Genomic DNA, 6000 nt, shown 5'->3' on the forward strand with positions numbered 1-6000 from the left:
CAAGAATTAAGATACTATTTATACCTGGATATTTTTCCTGATTCCTACTTTCTCAACTCACCAGCAAGGATTTGAATGGAATAAAAGAATTTAAGAGAAAAGAAAAGTACATATAATTAGAGCTGTCATTTATTGAGATCCCCTTAGACAGAAGAGTGGTACTTTAGAGGCATCATCTAATTTCAGGCACTCTATATCCTTTTTTTTTTTTTTTAATTTTTCAGATTAAATTTTTTTTTACAAAAATGCTCAGAGAAGTAACTTACCTGTATTCATACAGTAAGTTGGTGTCAAATTTGAAACTTGAAGTTTCCTACCTGCACATGGTCTAGTGGGCTAAAAAGTCACTCAATCTGAGACTTCCTCAAAACCAGATTTGAAAATAAATGCTTAGTTGTACACATATGTTCACAGTAACATTATTCGTAATAGCCAAATAGCAGAAGAAAGCAAATGTCAATCAACTGATGAATGGATAAATAAAATGTGATGTATCCATACAATAAAATATTACTCATTAATAGAAAGTAATGAAACACTCATCTATGCTATAGCGTGAATAAATCTCAAAATAGAGTGCTAACTAAAAGAAGCCAGTCACAAAAGACCACATAATGTGCAATTCTATTACATGAAATGTCTGGAATAGGCAAGTCCCTAGAGACAAAAGTGAATTTGTGATTGCTTAGGGCTGGAGAAGGTGAAGAGGGAATAGGGAGTGACTGCTAAGGGGTATGGAGTTCTTTGGGGATGATGAAAAAAATCAAAATTAAATTAAGCTGATGATTACACAGTTCTGTAAAAATACTAAGAAACATTTAGTTGTATATGTTGAATAGGTAAATTGTATTAATGTTAATTATATTTAAATAAAGATTTTAAAGAATTAATGCTTATGGTCATTAGATAATGGTATAAAAGATCCTTATAGTCAATTTCCTTGAGATCCCTTTCAGTTTATCGACTATCATACAAAGTGACCATACACAGAATGCCAGGAAGTCTCAATACTGGATATGTCAGCCTTATATTTGTATAGTTGACTACTATTTTTTTATTTTATTATTGGTGTTTATTGGGTGTTCTCCAAGAAATCTTTGCATATTTTTAAGGCCAGGAAGATATATTATGTTTCACTTCTTTTAGAAACTTCATAGTTTTAGCTTTAGGTTTAGGATTATGTCCAACTTAAATTAATGTTTGTGGAAAGTGTAAGTTGACTTTTCAGTTGCTTTTTTACCTGTATGAATAATCAAGAGTTCTAGAAATATTTGTCGAGGGGAAATAAATGTACCAATTTCTCTTCTGTTAGCTTCTTTGTCAAAATAAACGAGCTACACGATGGGTCAATTTCTGGATGGACTTTCTGTTCTGGTGATATTTTACAAGTGTTATGCCAATATAATGTCTTGATTACTCTGGCTGTAGAGTAAATATTGAAACCAGGAATATTGTTCTTTCTCTTCTTATTTGACTATACCAAGCCTTTTGTTATTCTGTATAATTTTTATAATTAACGTCTCAGTTTCTCCAAAAATGCCCTCTGGAATTTTGTTAGGGTTTCTCTATTATCTATAGATTAATTTGAGAGAACAACTTTATAAAACTATTGCATCTTTCAATCCATGGACGAGGTATACCTTTCCATTTCTTGAGGTTTTCTTTAATTTTTTTAATCAATGCTTTACAGTTTTGTCATTTTCAATATTGAGGATTTGCACATTAATTATATTTCTAAATATTTATGCATCTTCATGCAATTTTCTGTGAATTTTATTTTATTTTTCATTTGCTGCCAGCATAAACAAATATGAATAAGCCTTGGGTATTTACACAGTTAGGTCTAGAAATTTACTTGTAGATTCCTTATCATCTTCTAAAAAACATTTATGTCACCCTTAAATACAGACAGTTTTATGTCTCCTTTCATGTGTATGTAACACTTTTCTTGCCTTACTATACTGGGGATGCCAACCAGTATATTGCTGAGTAGAAGTGATAAAAAGGGTTATTCTTGAGCTATTTGCCATTTTTAAAGAAAAGTGTTTAATAACTCACCTTAACCATAGATGCTTTATAAATGCCACTCATTGGGTTGAAGAAGTTTTCTTGTATTCCTAGTTTGTGGGGAGTTTTTATCATGAACAGGTTCAATTTTGTCAAAAAATTTTCATCATTTATTGAGATATAATATTATTTTTATACTTTCTGTTGTTGATTTATTAAATTATATTGGTTTTCAAAACTTAAACCAACTTTTCATTCCTGGAATAAGCTCTACTTAACATATTACCAATTTTACATATGGCTTGATTTAACTTGCTATTATTTTGTAATGCATTGTTTTTAATCTAAATTCATGAAGGATCATGATTTATAATTTTCTTTGCCTGCAGTGTTTTGGTGGAATTTTGAAGTAGAGTATTTTTGGCTTCCTAAAATAAGTTCAGAAGCAGATTATCATCCTCTATTTCCTAAAAGAGTGTATGCATTTTTCAACCTTAAATATTTAATACATTGATCCAGTGGAACTATCTGTATTTGTGTTTTTCCTTTGCTGATTTTTACTGGGAACTGAATTTGTTTAATGGATTTATGCCTATTTTACTTCTTGATTTTTTCCTGAATATATTCAAATAATTTCTGAAGAAACTGGTTAATTTTATTAATTTGTCAAAGTCATTGGTTTAATGTTGTTTGTAATATTACATTATTTTTGAATATCTGTTGTATCTGTAGTACTGTGACTTTAATCATTGCCAATATTGACCATTCATGTTTTTCTCTTTTACCCCCTTTGCTTAGACTTGTTAGACTTTTTAAAATACATTTTATTAATCTTTTAGCAGAATCAACTTTGGAGGTTGTTATCTTTCTCTATATTTTGCCTTTTTAAAATTTATTTCAGTTTTTCTTCTCTTTCTTTTTTTCTAAATACTTTGACTTAAAAGTATAATTACTTTGGTTATTTTTCCTAACTTTTAGAGGTAGAAATATATTATTGATTTAAAATATTTTCCATCTTTTATGAGTTTCTCATTCTATAATTTTTTCTCAACTTTTAGCTACTGCCCATATATATATTTTTATTATCCTTTAGTTAAATATTTATGTTTTATAAATTCATTTTGAACTATAGCTTGTATATAAATGTGGTTTTCAGTCTCCAAATATTTGTATCTTTTTCAGATAGTTTTTGTTGATTTATAATTTAATTTTATTTTAATTAAAGAACAATACACTATTCATTGTGTGCGCTGGAACCAGCTTGTAATGACTTGAGAAAGCCATTTGTTACATGTCCAGAATTTTAGCAAGCTTAAAAGTGGATATGGGCCGGGTGCAGTGGCTCCACCTGTAATCCCAGCACTTTGGGAGGCTGAGGTGGGCAAATCACAAGGTCACGAGATCGAAACCATCCTGGCCAACACAGTGAAACCCCATCTCTACTAAAAATACAAAAAAATTAGGCAGGCATGGTGGCAGACGCCTGTAGTCCCAGTTGCTGGGGAGGCTGAGACAGGAGAATGGCATGAGCCCAGGAGGTGGAGCTTGCAGTGAGCCGAGATCATGCCACTGCACTCCAGCCTGGGTGACAGAGCAAACTCCATCTCAAAAAAAAAAAAAAATGGTGGACATGCCATGGAAAACTGCAAACACTTCAAATCAGGATGTTTGTTTTGTTTCATTTGTTTTTTAAAAAGCTGGTTTACATGTACGAACAATGACCATGATGTTTCAGTCTTTTAAATTTGTAAATGTATTGTATGACTCATGATGTCAGTCATGATCAAAGTGACTCTTTCATCAGCATTTGAAAAGAATGTGTAGCCTTCAGTTACGTGTGTGTGTGAGTATATGTATAACTTTATAACTGAAGACTATATATATATATGATAGAGATAAATGTGTGTGTTATATGTATGTCATTTGTTGACACTGTTTTCAAATCTTTCACATATAGATCATTTGGGGATCAAATATTAAGATAAAGTATTAAAATTCCAACTATGCTTGTAGATTTTTGCATTTCTCCCTTTAATTTTATCATTATGTTCCTCTTCATTCTGCTTATATTTGCTTGGAAGTCTAGTTTGTTTCATATTAATAGAACCATGGTAGCTCTATCTTCATGAAATAATTTCAATGCCTTACATATAATTTGTGTCTTTCTACTTAAAGTGTCTACTGTGGACAGAATATACTTAGAACTTTTTTTTGTACCTATTCTGAAGACTTCTGTCTTCTAATTGAAATGTCAGATCCACTTATGTTCAATGCAATTATTGGTGTGTTTTGGTTATGTCTATAGTTTTGCTATTTGTTTTCTTCATCTGTCTTTTTCCTTCTGTTCTTCTATCTCCACTTTCTTTTGTGTTGTTAATTTAATATTCAATTTTAATGATTCCTCAAGCTACCCATCTTTGTACACATTTATAAGATTTGTTTTAGGCCTTATAATATTCTTGTATTAAAGATTAGTCTACCTTAGTCATAATACCACTTACATAAAATGTGATAACCTTGAAATTATAAAATTCTACTTTTCCAGTCCTTTGTGTTATTTGCTATTATTATTTGTTATATTACTTTGTTTTTATTTATTATTATATATTTTATATACAAGTAAGAATTAAACTTACAATAAACTGTTATTTTTTTGCATGAAACAGCTTTCTCTCTAAGAAAAAACATTCTTTTATATTTGCCCTCTAATTTACCATTTTCGATGCTCTTCATTTCTTCTTTGGAACTGATTTTTCTATCTGGTAGCATTTTGTTTTATTTTAGAGAACTTTCTTTAGCATTTATTCCAGTATAGATGTGCTGGCAATGAATTATCTCATGTTTTCTTTTTAATTTGAATATTTATTTATTTCACCTAACTTTTGAAGATAATTTTATTGAAAACTAAGTTTCGAGAGTCATATTTTTATTTTCAGCACTGAAATATGTCTTTCAGCATTCATTGTTTCTGATGAGTCATACTTCATTCACCTCATTTGTCTTCTGTATGAAATGTGTCAATTGTCTTCAGCTTCTTTCAAGATTTTATCTTTTATTTTCACCAGTTTGACTATGATGTGCCAGGGTTGCTTATTTTTATGTTTATTATGCTTGCAATTGATTGAGCTTCTTGGTTTTGTACACTGACTTTTGAAATTTAATTTAATATATGTTCATTCATGTTATTCAAAATATTTTTTTCTGCTCTTTTTCCTTCCCTCTTGACCTTGAATTATCCACATGATAAAGCAGTTGATATAGTTCAACCGGTTATTAAGGCCCTGGTTTTTCTATCATTATTTTTTCCTTCTCTCTGATCTTCATTTTTGATGAATTCTATCCAACTGCTTTCACGTTCACTAACATTTTATTCAGCAGTATCCTATCTGATGTTATGTTCACTATTGTACTTTCCACTTCAAATATTACATATTTAACTCTGGAATATTTATTTGGTTATTTTTTATAGTTGTCATTTCTTTTCTGGGTTTCCACATCTCTTTTCTATTAATAGATATATTTTCCGTTAAGCCTTGGAACATACTTATGAAACATACCTAAAATAGATGAGAAAAAGTACTTGCTGCTATTTCCATCATTTGTTGTTATCTTGGGATCTGTTTCTTTCTTTTGATAATTGGAAACTGTTTAATTTCATAAAATTTAATTGCTAATATTTCATTGATGACTTCTTAAAATTGATACAATTTTTTGCTTCTTTGTATGTCTAGCAGTTTTTAATTGCATGCTGGCCATAATGACAATATGCTGAAAAGATACTGGCTTATTTTAGGTATTTTTCTGCCAGACAGTTGAATTACTGGGGGGTCCTTTTATTCCTGTCATGTTTGATTTTACACTTTGTTACAGTGGACCTATTGGGTTTTGATCTTAGTCCTAAAGCAGGACTGTTATCTAAGGGGTATTTAAGGCCTTTCTGGGATCTCACATGAATGTCTGCCATGATCAAAGAGGTATATCCAGTCTGCATAT

The sequence above is a fragment of the Macaca thibetana genome, chromosome 8 (genome assembly GCF_024542745.1).
Source record: "Macaca thibetana thibetana isolate TM-01 chromosome 8, ASM2454274v1, whole genome shotgun sequence".
Lineage (NCBI taxonomy): Eukaryota > Metazoa > Chordata > Mammalia > Primates > Cercopithecidae > Macaca > Macaca thibetana.